This window comes from Rattus norvegicus, chromosome 17, assembly GCF_036323735.1.
Source record: "Rattus norvegicus strain BN/NHsdMcwi chromosome 17, GRCr8, whole genome shotgun sequence".
NCBI lineage: Eukaryota > Metazoa > Chordata > Mammalia > Rodentia > Muridae > Rattus > Rattus norvegicus.
Genome location: NC_086035.1, coordinates 48,662,098 through 48,680,416, shown reverse-complemented (window position 1 = coordinate 48,680,416; position 18,319 = coordinate 48,662,098). Strand labels below are relative to the sequence as shown.

The 18,319-nt window shown below is 38.4% G+C and overlaps 1 protein-coding gene across 16 annotated transcripts in view; it reads left to right on the top strand.

The window, feature by feature from the left end:
- Aoah (acyloxyacyl hydrolase) overlaps positions 1-18,319 on the top strand; it is a 241,350-nt gene that overhangs the window by 64,745 nt on the left and 158,286 nt on the right. The window lies entirely within an intron of this gene.

Sequence of the window (18,319 nt, the reverse complement as noted above, 5' to 3'; positions counted from 1 at the left end):
CTGAGCTTATCTTCCTTACTCATAAGATGACTATAATAAAGTATTGCCCTCACAGGTTTCTTAAGTAAAGCAAGCAAATAGATATACAATGCTTAGCATATCAACAATACTACACACAGATAATGCATTAAAATATTACTAAAATGACATCTAATAAGATTATTTTCACTGTCATGATTATTTGACATGGTTTTTGAGAGTATCCTGTGTCATATCATTTTTGAAAATTTTTAGTTCGATTGTGGTTAGGCAAGGCTGTAAATGTTGACCTAATTATGTTCACACACTGTAGATCAGAGTACAATATAAAAGTAGTTAGGGCTCACAGTATTGATTTTCATGAGCTTCCTATTGAAATAATTGTATACCCCTTTCCCTAGAATTATGACTTTCCTGTATATAATAACAAGTTTGGATTTTTAAACATGTTATTTGTGTTTAAATAAAGCCAACTATAATACTTTGTGGCTTAAACAATACACATGATTTTTCGGAGTAAAAGTATTAATTACTAGGGGTTGGAGAGATGGCTCAGTTAGTAAAGCATTTGCCATACAAATATGAGGGCCTGTGTTGCAAACCCTGGACCCATATATAAGCTAAACATGGTGGCACACAATTGTTCTCACTGTTCTGGCAGACAGAGACAAGCGAATCCCTAAAGCTTGCTCTCCAGCTACCTTCCCTAATCAGACTTTCAGCCCAGTGAGAAACTGTGTTAGTTGCAGTTTCTCTTGCTGTAATAATATACAAAGAAAAAAGGAATTTGTGAAGGAACAGGTTTAATTTATCTTACAGTTTGTTGTCTAATAACCAGGAAAGCCAGGACAGAAACTCAAGGCAGGAACCAAGTGTTGAGAACTGAAGCAGAAGCCATGGGGTAGTGCTGCTCACTGGTTTTCTTACCATCTGCCCAGGGTATCACTACTCACAATGGTCTGGGATCTTCCACATTAATCATTAGCCAAGACAATGCTCATAGACTTACCAACAGGCCAATCTTATGGAGATACTTTTTCAGTTAAGATTCCTTCTTCCAAAATGACCTCATTTTTTATCAAGTTGACATAAAATCTATCCATCACAGAGATCCTGTCTCAAACAAACCAAACCAAACAAACAAACAAACAAAAAATGTGAGCTGCATCTGAATAGCAAAACCTAAGGCTTACTCCACCTCTAAAAAGGGAGGTGGGGTGGAAAGGAGGGAGGGCAGAAGAGAGAGAAAGAGGGGCATACCACAGAACTGGAGTTTTGTTTTTTTTATTAAGAAAAATTAAAACAAATGCCCAGGACACATGTTTCATGCTTCTTCTGTGATTGACTGTCAGTGAAATTTTCTTAATTCCTCCAAAGAAATTGTAGATTCTACTGGTTTTTAGAAAAGGAAATTTTTAAGTAGAAAAAAATTCTAGTGGTCAAATAGCCCATTAATATTGTCTTATCATAGCAACTATTTGGTATTGGAAGAAAGCAATGTATCTCTGTGGAGGACAGCAAACATATTAGTCAGCTTTTATCAGGTTGACAAAAGACCTATGAGAAGCAACTTAAAATGAGGAAAGGATTGCTTGGGCTTATAGTCCAAAGGTTTCAATTTATGACTACTTGGCTTTGTTCATGGGTTTATGGAGGGACAAGACACCAAGATGCGGAGTTGGGAGGGGGAAGTGCAAAGCAACTCATTATGGTGATACATAAGCAAAGAGAGAAGGGGCCAGAGGAAGGTTTCCTCCCTCAAGGACTCTCTGCCTTCAACTAGATCAGGGATTTTCTTCACTCTATAGTAGCCTGTCAAGTTATGAGCTCACCAGTAAGTGGATTCATTGATGAAGTACAGCCCTCATGATTGAGTCACATCTCTGAAGCTCCAACTCTGAGCATTACCTTGGGGGACAAAGCTGTCAGCTGACAAGTCTTTAGGGACATTTCTGATTTCAATCCTAGCAGCAAGTGATTTGGGTTTTAGTGACATCCACAATCACCATGATATATATGTACCTTATCCACAGTTATTCACACAATGTTCAACTTGATCTGATCATAAATAACATACCTGATTTAAACATACTGTCTGCAGTTATTTTATACACCAGATTTCATTTCTTCCTCTCCCCCAGTTTAACCTCTTGCCTTTCCTTGTGGTGCTGCAATTTCAACCTTGGGCCTTTAAAATGCCAGCCCTCACCCTCCATTTTAGCTGCTGATTTAGGAAAATTTCAGCAACCCTTTTTGGCTGTGGCTGAACAGGAAGGATTTCATCTAGAAGTGCCCAGCTTCCACTCATTCTGAGCTGCTAGTCAGCCTGAGCCCCTGGCTGCAGCTGTCTCAGAAACTTTTTCCACTCTCCTCAGGGACTGCTCCAGATTGTCTCCCTCCACCATAAATGTCTATCACCAGCATTTCTGCAGGTAATCCCGAAATACGGGTTATTCCCTCCAGATTCACAGTTCTCTGCATTAAACTTTTCTTTGACATCAATAACTGGCATGTCCTGAGGGCTTGCCACAGACTCTGGGGGAAGAGGCTATGCTTCATCTTGTCTAGATGTCTACGCAGTCCTAAGACACAGGCTCCATTAGCACCTCTTGCTCACAGGGAGGAAGTGGGACACTGAGGGGTTTAGTAGAGTGCTTCAAGTCACCACCCCAAGAATTAGCAGAAGTAGGACTGGCAACCTTGCCTCACCCATCAGAGATGCAACTGTTGTTTCCACACCCCTGACACCAGTTGGGTTTTTGAAGCTGCTATGTGTGTTTCCAAAACAACCAACTGGAATCCTGTCACCGGGAACAAATAGCATTAAAATGATCACTTAATTTTAAAAATTAGATTACACTGCAATGTTCCCATAAATCTGCTCTTTTATATAAAATTTTATTCTTGAATTTCATGTTGGTGGAATTATTCAGAACAGATAGATGACTCTCAACTTACTTAAATTTCCTACTTCATCATAGTAAAAAAAAACCAATATTCAGTCAGTAGAAATTGAATTCTAGATCTTGAATTTTTTTTGTGTGACTGTCCCTCCCAATTGGCTATGCAATCATGAAAGGAAACACTACTATCGTTCTTTGTCACTAGCAGATGTGTGTGCGTGGTGTTTTCATATCTCCTTATGTCTACAAAACACCCATCCTTGTGTATACAAGATACTCAGCCCCAAATTATACAGCAGGCTCTGGTTTAGACATCTTTGCCCATTGTAGGCACATATAAGTCCCCGGAGATTCTTAAAATGATGAAACTAAGTTTGAATGCTGAGTAAGGTAGGGTATATATAGCACATGCACTGCAACCTTCTCTATAAAACAATTCCTAACTCTCCACCTTAAACTGCTGATTATCTTCTTAAGCACCATCATAAACTAACAATAAATAAACTAACAATAAACTTAAATGTGCTAATGACTGACACAAGTGTTTCGTATGCATCAATTCAGTTGATCATATGAAGTAGGTATTGTTGTCTATATTTTATAGACTGTGATAGTAGTTATATGGATTTCCTTATTAGGATGTAAGCACATGGGAAGTGGCTTGGGTATAAGTGATTGGTGAAGGGGGAATGAGAGAAGGCAGAAGTAAATAAAATGAGCTGGTCTGCATTGCGAAGACCACACGGACAGTCTTTTAGGGGTGTATTCCATCACCCTTTCTTTGCATTCAAAACAAAAATACAACTGGCATTGTGGGGTGTGTGTGTGTGTGTGTGTGTGTGTGTGTGTGTGTGTGTGTATGCTTGTGTGTACAAAGCCTCCCTCTCATGCCACAGTTTACAAACTAATATTCAACTGTACCTCTTCCTACCCCAACTGTACCCTCTGGGATCTTCAGTCCAGAAACTCCTAGCAGACTGTCACCTTTAGTAGACCAGTCTCAATTACAACCACTGTAAATGTGCTACAGACACCTTTCACATTTACCAACATACCAAATGCGCATGCAAGTTTGACCTCCTTGTCCCCTGACTCCAATCCACATTAAAAGAAAATTACATTTAAATAGCACACCTTCACCACCTCCATGGAGCTATGTCCTTCTCATTCTCTGCCTGGAAGAAGCTCACTGTCTTAGGAAGCAGGCAGACTTCCAAGAAGCTTCCATGGTAATTCTGTTTCACAGGAGCCAGAAGCTCTTGGGTACTGAAAGGATGAAGTTGGGTACACAGGGAGTTCTTTTGGGATCTCGTTTCTGAAACTATGGCATACATTGTTATGGGGAGGAGTGAGTCTGAACTTCAATTATATGAAAGTGACGTGATAAATTCTTGCGTGGCTGGAAAATAAGCACATTGCCTGAGGACTTTATTTTATGTGCAAATATAGGCTATCTCCTCTAATTCAAGTTCTTGGGCGGCACAGACTTAGGACTAAAATCAGAAGCCTAGGGCAAGCAAGATGTAAACCTTAGGAGCTCCCTGGGGAGGGAGATGGAGAAGAGAAGAGAGAAAGCCATAGCACTTGAGTTAGTCCTGGAATGCAGTAACCAAACATTTATTTCCAAGCACATTCTACAGATGAGACTGAAAGTCTCAAATCAAGTTGTGAGTAGGAAGTGAACCCAGCTTCCCTGTGTTTAGCATAGACTGGAACATGTTCACAGTAGTGGCTGCTCAGGGCCAGAGGCAGCTTTGGCTTTAGTTATAAGAAAATAAACTGAAGAGCTTAATGTTTAGTAATTTTACACAAGCATACCAATATACCACACTCATCAGTCTACTCGCCAGTTATCCATTTAGTCATGCTTCAAGGAACATTTCTTGAGAACTTACCATATACCTGGATGTTGATCCGGTTACACTGATATCTCCTTAACCATAGTCAATAGCCAGGACAGTTAGGATTTCTGTTTCATAAAGACTTCTCAAAAGTCTCTTAGCTTCTAAAGAGTAGTCTTTTCTTTTACTACAGTCAAAAATTATTGATGTAAAAGGAATTTTGTAGAGCAGTATTCCTCAGACAATAGAGATGCAAATGGCTGTTGGAGGGGGCTGCTAGTAAATATATAGAGGACAGACAGTTCTTTCAAAAGAGTTCAGGGAGGAGAAGGAGCCTGAGAGGAAGGATAAGCTCCAAGAAAGTAAGAGAGCTGCCTGCTGAGCTCTTCCACAGGAAGCCAGAGATCTTAGAAGAAAAGTAGAAATTGCCCTCTTTCCTCCACCTTACCTGCTGTAATAGAGTTGAAGGGGATGGTCCTCTGTCTAAAAATGTCTCTTAGCTCCCAGTTTAGAGGATACCGTGTCCTGTAGCTCTGTGTTAAAGTACTCCATCTTCATCCACCACCAACCAGACCAGTCTGATTGGGAAAGGTCTCCTTTTCATCTCCTTCACAGCGGCATCTTAAATCTTTCACAGTCTGGAGGTGGGAAGATGTCTTTCCTCCTCACTGTCTCATTCCTGGCAATGGTGACCTGTAAGCATTTTGCAATGTTTGTTGATAAACTCAATCAGATAGGAAGAGCAGTGCTGAATAAATGTTTGCTTCTTTGTGAGGATTACTCCAGTCTTGGTAGAATATTCCAATGTTCAAAATAGTCAGCTTACACTAGAATGGGAATCAGGTTTGGGGCCACATCTCAGGGCCTACAGCCCCGTGTTCTGACTCTTGAACATCACTAAGTGTCTTCCTTGGCACTCTATCTGCAGTCTACACAGCTTTTTCTGAGCACAGAAAGGTGAGAGCTGTTGTACTGGAGCCTAGGTTTGAAAGCTATTGTTGACGACTTGAAAGCATTGTCCCTTTCAATATCCTTCCTTTTGTTTATTATCTGCTAACATTCCAGATATCCAAAATCAAATCTTCACTTACCCTCATCATCCTTTCCCCAAGCCATTCCTTGATTTCCACTCAATCACGAAGGCTTTGCCAAACTCTTCCTAATCCTTCCTTGAACAGTTCTAGTGGCTTCCTAATTGTTAGATGCTGGGTTATGAGGGTGTAAGGCTGGAGCTATACCTGTTCAGCTATGTGTCTCTACTGTCTAGCATGAAATGGCACACTAAAGATACCCCCATAGGTAAATATTAAATAAGTGGGCTACTGAACCCAGAGTTATCTGCAAAATATGAATACCCAAGCTTTCATGTTGCTTGTATTTCTCTGCTTCTTGCTCAAACATGTTGGTGTTGGTACTCCCAGCACATCCTGCATTTTCATAGACTCAGTGTGGCCCAGAAAATGTTTTCATTGCAGTCTTAGATTTGTGCCTTCCTGCAGCTAAGCTCCTAGAAAATCTATGACCATCTATTCTTCCCTTTGTAAGAATGACTTTTGTGAGTCATTTTGACCCAGGCCACAGTTAGGCCTTCAGAGCCTATCTCCTTGTTATTTTCCTGTTGTGGTATCCAGTGCACTGGGAAGCCTACACTTGAACAAGAACTTTCTGAAGCATATTCACAGAGCTGCAGCAGCTCTTAGAATCTAATAGGTGTTCAATAAATGGTGATTGGAGAAATGAAGCCATGGATCAAAAAATAAAACAAAATTGGCAAGGATTGGAAAATACTATTCTGCTTATTCACAACCAAAGACTTTTCTAGTAATCAGCAATTGTTCTTTGTTCTGAATCAAGAAAATGTATCTCTGATTCTAATATCAGTTTTGGGACGTGTGTGTGTGTGTGTGTGTGTGTGTGTGTGTGTGTGTGTGTGTGTGTGTGTTTCTTTAACTCATGTCTGTTTTCTAAGACCCAGTCTCTCATGTTTGCATGTGTCCTTTCATCACTGTAATCAGGACTTTCCATCTTGTGATAGATGCTGAGAAAAAAATGAATTAAATGTTCTCAGCTTAACATAATCCCTATGTCAAGGAAACAGAATCAATTCTCTCATCAACATCACACTGGAAGCTGCATGACTTCCCTACACACAATCTAAAAGATAATAGCTCTAACCCCAAACTAGACAGAATCATTTTCTCTGTCCTGTTTGATATTTGATGACCCTCTCTGACTTCTATTTGTTTTGCCTTTAACTGTGCACAATGACTGAGGAGGATTTTCTTATGCATTGAAATGTGAAAATATACACTATTAAGTATGAAAAAAGCTAAGTATCTGACCATCAGCACTGGAGTTTCTTCATGTGTAGTAGCTGCTCACTACTGTTGGCAAAATATTTTAAAAAATCCAATGACATTTCTAAAAGGAAGAGAAAACATAATTTACAACCCTTGGACTTCATTTGGTTCCTTAATATTCTAGCAGAGTTAGTGTTTCAAATTAAATTGGGCCGAATTAACTAAACCCATGACTATGCCTGAATGCCTGCTAGACCTCTGGGTACTGAGACCAGAAATAAGACTAATCGAAAGCATATTGGAAGAAGCCAACTGGTTTCAAGACATACATGGTGACATTTTTTTTCATATAATGGACATTTCCAAAGCTGTTACTACACAATAGGTACACATTAGGAGTCAATAATAAGAGGCAATCCAACCTCTGTTTATCAAAATCTTCCATAAGGTTTACAGTGCCCTAATTTGACATGTGAAGAAAATGTTGAGAAAGTTGTTTGCTGTGTTTTAATTGACAACATTTTAAAACTTCCCAAGTATTTTAAAACAATGTAATAGACAAAGAAATGGCATTTAGAAACAGAAGGTCAGCCTAAAATAGAACAGAATATGGTGTCCAGAACTAAATCCCAATATGTTTTGGATATCTTTTTATTAAAACAGCATTTGAAACCAATGGTAAAACATGGACTCTTTACTTACATCTTAGAATTAAATACTAGATGTGGTGTGTGTGTGTGTGTGTGTGTGTGTGTGTGTGTGTGTGTGTGTGCATATGTATTAGGGTAGCATTAAGTTATATGTTTACTTGTTCATGATACCAAAACAAATTCCAGATAATCCAAAGTTTGAATGAGAAAGTTTGGAGCCATACCATAAACAAAGAAAAACCTGAGAAGTTTTACTTATATTGTGTGACCAAGAAGTCTGAAAGAAAAATATTAATATATCTACCATATACGCAAAGCCAAAGGACAATTGGAAAACCTGAAAGATGTTTTTATAATATGCACAGAAAGAAATATTTTTCTGTCATCCAAAGCACTCTTAAAAATCAGTAAGAAGCAAAATGGCTAAGTACCACCCACAGGTCATTTATTGGAAGAAAAAAATTCAAAGAACCAAAACTTAGAAGAAAAAATTCATTCACTTTTTTTTCCATCATTAAAAGGCAAAATTTAAAATGAGAGTCCCTTTGTTTCTCATGTATTTGCTGCCACATAAGTCTTTGATGATCATTAAGCAATACGTTATCTCAGAAATACCAAAAGCTACTAAATTAAACTGTTCCATAAACATTTGAGGAATGCTTGTGACACAGCAAAAAAACACTGGTGGGACATGCTTCACTCCTCAATCCTTTCTCTAAGCATCTGAGGGATCTCACTACAGAAGCCAAGACGGATTTTTTTTTAAATCCAGATTTGGAATTTTACAGAATTTATCCACTAAGATTTCCTTACAGGCTTATTTGGATGTCACTAAACTCAGGAAAATGTTAACAATCTTGGAAGAAAAACAATGATACCAATAATTTATCCTTGACTTCATGTATGTACAAGAAATCAGAAGAACTCAGGGGAGAAAGTTTTTATGTAATATTCAAGATTTTTCTAAAAATCATTTCTTGTTTTGACTCATAATTTTGGTGATTTCAGTCCATGATCAATTGACTTTGTTGCTCTAGGTTTGTGGTGAAAAATCATGACTAGAGCACACAGTAAAGCCATATGATGGCCAGGCTGTCACAGGGTCCTAGAGATCAGGGTCCTGCAATCATCCCTTTCAAGGGTATGTCCAAAACCACCTAAAACCACTCATTATATTCCAAGTCTTTAATACAGTGCTCTTTAGGGGTATTCTACAACTAAGTGTAGCAGCACTTGGTTACAATTCTGAGTAAATTGCTAAGTACTGGTAATGCCACAGTGTCAAATAGAAAACACTCAAGAACCAGAAGACATAAGAGGAGGTCACCAAATCTATAAAACGAAATGGTAAAAAGTAAATCCTAGGTAGTCAAGTGGGGCATGACTCCAGTACTCCAGAGGCAGAGGCAGGCAGATCTCTGTGAGATCAAGGCCAGCCTGGTCTTCAGAGCAAGTTCCAGGGCTACACAAAAAAAATCTCTGTCTCCAAAAACCAAAAGAAAAAAATAAATCCCACCTATATCTGAGAAGTGAAAGTATAGTTTCCATAACCACTGTGTATACATTACTGGAAGGTATGATTGTTTTTATTTGTAGTCATTGTGAATGTAATAATTGGAAGGCATGATTGTTTATAGTTGTAGTCACTGTGTACATATTACTGGAGGGACTTTACTATTTTTACTTCTATGTGAATAATAAAAAGACAACATCTCATGAAGGAAAAATGTTCCTCTCTTGTTCTTGAGGATTTCAGGAATGAAAACTACCTCTAAGAAAACTGTTTCCCTTCTTAGCTCCAGAAAGCTTATCACCATGATAAATTTGAATAGTTGTAAAAGATCTTTTGAGCCTTAGAATTTTAATGACTTCTCTTGTTCCTTGTCTTCTCATGGCGAGTCATCTACATTTGAGTTCCAATTGCTAATCATCTCCTCCTGGAAATTTATTCTAAAGCACCAAGTAGAGCCAGGTCCTGTGTGATACCTTCCCATTGTGTTCAGTCTACCTTTCTACCACTTACTAGGAATGTATTAAGTAATCATGTCATTATTTAACATCTGTCTCCCATTCAGGTATAAACTCCATGAGAAGAGGCAGTCTAGCTGTGCCATTTCTAGCAATTTCCTAACACAGTTCCCTGAATATATTAACCACTCAACAGTTATTAACTGAATAAAGAGCAGGGTAGAAATGATAATCCCCTTTCTGTACCTCCATGAAGAATCCGTACCCTAGTACATAGAGACTGTAAGTATGGTGCATTTTATGGAAAAAGGAAAGTTTTGGATGTGATTTAGATCTCTGGATAGGAGGATTATCTTGGATTATTTGTGTCAGTCCAACATAAGCACAGGATCCTTACAGGAGGCAAACATCAGAATCAGAAATGCTTGCCACATAAAAATGAAAACTCGAGAATGCATGTAAGGCCTGGCACACTACGGCTGCAATACGGTCACGAAAGAGGCAAGAACAGTGGTTCTCTGGTGATCACTGACCAGGAGGCCTAGTCTAATCAGTGAGTGCCATCGAATAAGAGACCTTGTCTCAAAAGCCAAGGCAAATAGCTTCTGAGACCAGGCTGTCCTCTGAGTCTACATGTAGAGACACATGAATAGGCACACATACATGTATATATACACATACAAGAAAAGAAAAAAAAACAGAGACTAGAGAAGGGGAGGAAAATGGGTCAATAGAGGTAGGGAATGAAGTGATGAGGTCATCAGACAATATGTCAACACTAATAGCTGGAAGAACTAAAGAAAAGGTTCTCCTTGGGTCTGACAGAAGGCACATGCCTTGCTGACACTCTAACTTAGCCTGAATTTCAGACCTCAAAAACTTCAAGAGAATAAATTCTCATTCTTAAACCACATTTAAGGTAATTTGTTACAGTAGCAATAAATAAATAAATAAATAAATAAATAGCCAGAGTGGTAGGTCAGCTGGTAAAAGTTCTGGCCTCCAGCCTGATAACCCATAGGACCCACATGGTAGAAGAGTTGAACAGACTCCAACAAGTTTTCCTCTAAACTGTACATATGTACCTTGACAACTGCTCATACGTACACACACGCACACACGCACACACACACACTCACACGTGCACGCGCACGCTCCCACACACGTGCGCTATGTACAAAGCTTAAGTCCAAGTGGATCAAGGACCTCCACATCAAACCAGATACACTCAAACTAATAGAAGAAAAACTGGGGAAGCATCTCGAACACATGGGCACTGGAGAAAATTTCCTGAACAAAACACCAATGGCTTATGCTCTAAGATCAAGAATCGACAAATGGGATCTCATAAAACTGCAAACTTTCTGTAAGGCAAAAGACACTGTTGTTAGGACAAAAGGCCAACCAACAGATTGGGAAAAGATCTTTACTAATCCTACAACTGATAGAGGGTTTTTATCCTAAATATACAAAGTACTGAAGAAGTTAGACCACAGGGAGACAAATAACCCTATTAAAAAATGGGGTTCAGAGCTAAACAAAGAATTCACAGCTGAGGAATGCCGAATGACTGAGAAACACCTGAATAAATGTTCAACATCTTTAGTCATAAGGGAAATTCAAATCAAAACACCCTGAGATTTCACCTCACACCAGTGAGAATGGCTAAGATCAAGAACTCAGGTGACAGCAGATGCTGGCGAGGATGTAGAGGAAGAGGAACACTCCTCCATTGTTGGTGGGATTGCAGACTGATACAACCATTCTGGAAATCAGTCTGGAGGTTCCTCAGAAAACCCAGCTATACCTCTCTTGGGCATATACCCAAAAGATGCCCCAACATATAACAAAGACACGTGCTCCACTATGTTCATAGCAGCCGTATTTATAATAGCCAGAAGCTGGAAAGAACCCAGATGCCCTTCAACAGAGGAATGGATACAGAAAATGTGGTACATCTACACAATGGAATATTATTCAGCTATCAAAAACAATGACTTTATGAAATTCATAGGCAAATGGATGGAACTGGAAAATATCATCCTGAGTGAGGTAACCCAATCACAGAAAAACACACATGGTATGCACTCATTGATAAGTGGATATTAGCCCAAATGCTTGAATTATCCTAGATGCACAGAACACATGAAACTCAAGAAGGATGACCAAAATGTGAATGCTTCACTCCTTCTTTAAAAGGGGAACAAGAATACCCTTGGCAGGGAATAGGGAGGCAAAGTTTAGAACAGAGACAGAAGGAACACCCATTCAGAGCCTGCCCCACATGTGGCCCATACATATACACCCACCAAACTAGATAAGATAGATGAACCAAAGAAATGCAGGCCAACAGGAACCGGATGTAAATCTCTTCTGAGAGACACAGCCAGAATACAGCAAATACATAGGCGAATGCCAGCACCAAACCACTGAACTGAGAAGGAGACCCCCATTGAAGGAATCATAGAAAGGACTAGAAGAGCTTGAAGACCCCATGTGAACAACAATGCCAAGCAACCAGAGCTACCAGGGACTAAGCCACTACCCAAAGACTATACATGGACTGACCCTTGGCTCCAACCTCATAGGTAGCAATGAATAGCCTAGTAACAGCACCAGTGGAAGGGGAAGCCCTTGGTCCTGCCAAGACTGAACACCTAGTGAACGTGATTATTGGGAGGAGGGTGGGGAGGGGAAACCCATATAGAAGGGGACGGAGAGGGGTTAGGGGGATGTTGGCCCAGAAACCAGGAAGGGGAATAACTATCGAAATGTAAATAAGAAATACTCAAGTTAATAAAGATAAAAAAAAAGCAAAATCGTCCTATTCCTCAATGGATTATGATGAAAATTGATAATAAAACAAAACAGGTACAAAAAAAAAAGAAAACAATAAGCACACAAACTGCTTAATTGTCTAACAATAGGCAAGGTTTATTTAACAGTTTGAGGGCAAATAGAAAAATGGCATCATCATCATCATAATAATAATAACAAAACACTACTATTGGAAAACTATAATGGATCATACAATCTGATGACCTGTTTTTTTTTTACCAGAAATCATTTGTTTAGGTAACATGCTAGCATCCTATCAATATGGTTAGACCTTGGAGTGAAAAATATTTGCACTGGAGAGTTGTGTGTATGCTCAAACAGTACAACAGAGGGACTCAAAGGAAACAGATATTGTCTATAAAGCCTTTAACAGCTTCCTTGGCAACACTGGGTCTTCGTGGTCTCATTTACAAAGTGGTGTTGAGAATTGTTTCTTCGGACTTTGTAAATTTAATATATCTGACTTTATAAAGTTTATCACTAAGTTTAGTAATAAAATATATGCCATGTTTTCTATATAACAGGAAGTAAGGTCTACAAGATGATATGGAAGCCCGATGACCCAAGTTCGATCCCTAGAATTCATAGTGGGAGGAGAAAACTAACTTCCAAAAGTTGTCCTCTGACCACACATGCACATGCCACTTACATACCTGCCTCCATATACAAATCACACACACACACACACACACACACACACACACACACACACACACACACACACAGTATACCCATACACATAGAATTGAACATTTTTTTAAAGTCATGAAAGTGGGGAAGACAGTCTATCACAAAGTAGTACTCAGTCGTACTGGTGGTTATATTACCTATTTTCTCCTTGAGATATGCTTCTCCTTGAGGAAGAAAGGGGTAATTTTGGCTCATGGTTTGAGAGGATAAGGCCCATCCTGGCATAGAAGGCATGACAAGTGCAAGCATGAGGTAGCCTGTCATTCTGTCATCAATCAGGAAGCAGAGAATCGAATACTATTGCTTATTAGGTTTTATCTTTTGTTTTAGTCTGAGACCCTACCCAATAAGAATACCCACCTCCACTACTCAGTTAAAACTCTGAAGAAGGGTCCTCACAAACACCCTAAGATGTGTCTTCTGGGTGATTCTAAATATGGTCAGGTTGACAATATAGATTAACCATTAACCATTACAGTGGTATTAGTGGTAAAGTCAATGAATAGTTTAAAAGAAGGAGGGTCGATAAAGTGCTAATTAAAATAATTTTAAGGCACTGCTTAAGGAAAGAAAGCAATAGCCAAAATTAAATATGCTAATGGTACTCATAGCTATCAATACAGTACAATATGGGCAGCAAAGAAGCAAATATAGATATTGATGAAATTTGTATGAAGATGAAGCATTGTGCAATGATGAGAGAGCCCTTTGAAAGAAGTGGCCTTTTGTCTTATTTTTATATTTCTTTATTCTGGAAACAAACAACATGAATCTGACTCCCTTTTCTATTTATATTAAAGCTATAAATGCCTTTCAGAACTGGAAAATGTCAGAACATAAAACTTGGCTTTGTCGAAGCTAAATCCTGGTTATTGGCAAATAGTCCCTGTGTGATACCATGGAACACAGGTGTAAATATACCTGAAAATTCCACCCAAAGGCTGGGTTGTCTATATGTGATGGAAATTCAAAATCAAAAAGTATATAATGCCTTTTCTTCATATTTCTACTTACTGGAAATCACCTCACAGCTGTTTTGTAGTTTTTTGGTTGGCTTTTGGGTTACAACTTGAGGTTTTTAAAAAATGTATAATTGTATATATGTATAAAGTTTACAAAGAATTAAAACTATCATGTAAAAGTATTATACATTATAAATAACAGAAACCTTCTTTTTAGTTGTGTAATCTAGAAGTCATGTATCAAGATAGCAGCTCAGAAGGACTGGGTCTTAACATACAGATTCATTTTGCATCATGTTGGAGAGAGTAAGGTAGCTTGATGAAATGTTCTTCAATACTATTTGTTTGATATTGTTCTTTTAAGACAGGTCCTTTCTATGTAACACAGGTTGGTCTCAAATTCATGATCCTCCTTCACCTACCACCTAAGTGCTGAGATTACAGATCTGAGCCACTATGCCTGAATGCCTTCTTCTTGAATTACAAAGTCTCATGTCAGCTGCACTCTCATGACTTAATCACATCCATAGAGCCCCACCACCAAATTGGCATAAGAGTTTCAACCTGTAGACTAGAGGAGAGAGCACACAAGCATTCAGTATACTGAGGTGCACTATGCTAGTATTATCTATGTGCTTATCTCTTCAAGGGGACAGCAATGACCTTGAACACAGTGTCTTCTGAATGTTGCACCATTTTAAAGGTAAACTTATATGTTGAATTTGAAAAAAAATTTCAAATTTAGAAAAAAATTCAGAATAAATGAATGATCATTCCCCATCCCCCAAATCTCTTCTTTCCAACATTCTCTTGCCAAAAAAAGAAAAAAGAAAAAAAAGAAAGAAAGAAAAAGAAAAAAAGTTAGCCATCTCAGTTATCATCACTTCTTGTCCTAGGAGCTTTCTTCTTTGTGGAAATCTTTCATCGCTGTCAAAATCAGGAAGAGAACAAAAGGCATTTTGGGTACTTTTCAAATCTATTGCTGCTATGATTGATAGCACAGAACTAGATCACGAAAAACTGTGGCTGTAGAAACTTGTGCCTAACAACACTATTTGTCTTTACTTCCTTCACTCTCATACTCCAGAGTCTAGGTCTTTAACATCATGGAGTATAAGAAGAATGAGTTAGAGACCTAATCTTCTCCAATTCACCAATGCTTTTACAGTGTCAAGGAGCAGAATATAGATGCCTAAGAATCCCTAGTCACTGTCTTCTCTTCATACTTCCCCATCACAGTTGATGAGGCCAAGTGCTATTGGGTGAAACCTTCCAGTTAGGGAAATACTGCATCTATACAATATCTATCCCTACAAAGCAATGCAAAACAAAAACAAAACATATGCCATGACTCTTTAGGAAGAGGATAGGGTTACCAGAGTTCCTAAACTTGCTTTCATTATTTTGTTTTAGCTCACCTACTAAGATCTCTCAGAGCAAATGAAAATCATGGGTTATGCACAAAGGAAGTCTGAATAGAATTTGGACTGTATCATTCATCATTTCTGTGACTTTGGATAAAGTTTTATTCACTCTAAGTCTCAACTAACTTCAGATATAAAATATAATACTAACATCACTACTTACCACTTTCTGAAGTGTATTCTAATATAGTTCACTGTCAACCTCACCCCATAGTATAAAATCTCAGATGTACCATTATGGCCACAATATACAGTTTGTGAGACAACATAGCATAGATCCAGTAAATATATTTAAGATGGGCGAATACAGTGACATAAGAAATGACTGGTAGACAGGAAGCTGTGTTCCTTCCACACTCATCCACGAGCTTGCTGCCACATCTGCATTTGGATCACATGAATTTCTATGCCTGGTGCATAGCTTCTTGACAAAAGAAACCAGCCTTCTCCCTTGACTATGTGATCTTTTGCATTAGACCCTTCTTACTCCCTGGGAGTTGCATTTGATATTCATCATATTTTAATGAAACCTCATTGGTCTTATTTTTTCCTAGAGTTAAAATGTCAGCTAAAATTTTATCCTTGAAAAACAGTATGGTAGTGGTGGGAAAGATGCTGGGTATAGAGACCTGAGTGCCTCTTCCCACAGAAAGACACTCATTAAATTATGAAATCTTTCTGTCTCTTTTTCCTCATTTGTAAAACATGAACTATAGTGCTGGTTTCTAAGTAGCTTCAGGATCATTGGAAAAAATATCATGAGTTTACACAGATTGACATAATTGTCTTCTTCCAGTTGTATATTGGTATCCTAACAATCCAAAATAAAAACCACAGTTGTCATTAGGACTGATGCCAGATTAATGTCATGTTTTCTATCTTGTTCTTATCATCTCCAGATTACAGAGGAAAAAAATTGCAGGACAAGACACTAAAGTTTCTTGCCCAAGAATCCATCCATAACTAGCCAGCGATAAGACTCAAACTTACAAGCACTGCTGCTCCAAATTCATGCTAAATGCAAATTACAATGGAATCCTGGTCTCTGATCAGTAGGGTGTCTTTAGTTTCCAATGAAGATGTGAGCTTGATCACCCTGGAGCCTAAGATTATACCATATGCTTTCCCTTCTGCTCCCATTCTTCTGTAGCTTGTCAGAATCTCAACAAGCTGCCTTTCTGCCCAAGACACTGATGGTAGTAAGCCTAAGTTCCTGCCTTCTAGTATCCAAATTCCTCTTAAATCAAGATCAAGTGTTCTTGGTTATCATCACACAGGAGAGTGAGACAAGCTGTAGCCATATTCTGGGGCTGCCATGGCACATGTAGTAGCTTAAACATCAGGAGTTTTGTGTTTCACAGTTTGGAAGACTAGAGGTCTACGATTAGAGTGTCAGCAGCATTAGCCTCCTGAGTAGAGTGAGACATGGATTTCCCCCTCCCCCACTCTAGACATTTGCCTTCAATCTATGGTGTTCTTTATAGATGGATGCCATTCTCCCTGTGTCTTCATGCCATCTATCCTGTTTATGCCTTTCCTCTTCACATGTCCAAGATATAAGAACACCAGTAATATAGAAGGGTCCATTATACTCTAGTATGGCCTTACCTCATTTTAACCAATTCCATTTACAGTAACCCTGTTTCCATATAATGGCATATTTTGGGAAACTGAGAAAGAGATTAGGTCTTGAATATAGGAATTTAGATTAAATGCAATCTAACTGACATCAATCAATAATCTCAACACCCTTTTGTCTGAAATCTTTGAGATAGCTCTAATTTGGATTGATAACTAAATCATATTAAACAATATGTTTTAGAAAACATTAATATATGCCCTGATAGTGAAACAATGGCTCTTCCTCTATCCTTTCATAGATCATTGGTGTTCCAGGTCAGGTTGCCCTTCTCTAGTTTGCCAGCACTTGAGTATAGATGTCCAGTCTATATATCCACGGCTCTTTGAACCATATGTTGTCTAAAAGCTGAGCTTTGTGAGTTTATGTGAAGTTTTCCTCAGCAAAGCAGGAATAAAGATATTAAATAAGTAGAAAAAGAGGGTTTGAAGCCAGAGTGAGAAAATATAATAACCAAATGAATAGAATAAAGAGGATTTAAAAAGATCTGACCATACCTAACACCAGAATCAAGTAAATGCTCAAATGGAGAACCATATCCCTTGTTGCTGGCATAGAATTTGTTTATGTTGTCCAATAAATGCTGTAGCTGGGTTGGAAGCAGCATTCTGGATCCCTTCCACAATTTTCCTATGTGGCCACTTTTCATGCCTGACTTTCTCTTCAACTACTCATTAGAATATCCATTCTACTCTAAAGTCTAATTTTTCAAACTATGAAAAAGCAATCTTCCTACTTTATAAACAAAGACAACATCCAAGGGTTACCAAGGACACATATTTTTAGCTTTCTTTACAGTGTACTTGTCATTAGAACAAGTAAACTAATCTGCTTTCTTAAATGTCTCTGATGAAAATAGATGTTATATTAAATTTCTATTTTATTTTGGCAAAAGTTTAGTTTGAGTTACTAAGTATGAGAGACTATGATACTTTGATCTTTCTTCATTTTAATTTTTAACAATATTTTATTTTATGGGTATGGGTGTTTTATATGTCTGTGAACCACATGGGGTACCATGTGGACAGTGGGAACTGAATTAAGGTCCCCTAGAAGAGCATCAAGTGCTCTTAACTGCGGACCCATCTCTCCAGGCCAATGATTTTAATTCGGGTTTGTCATTAA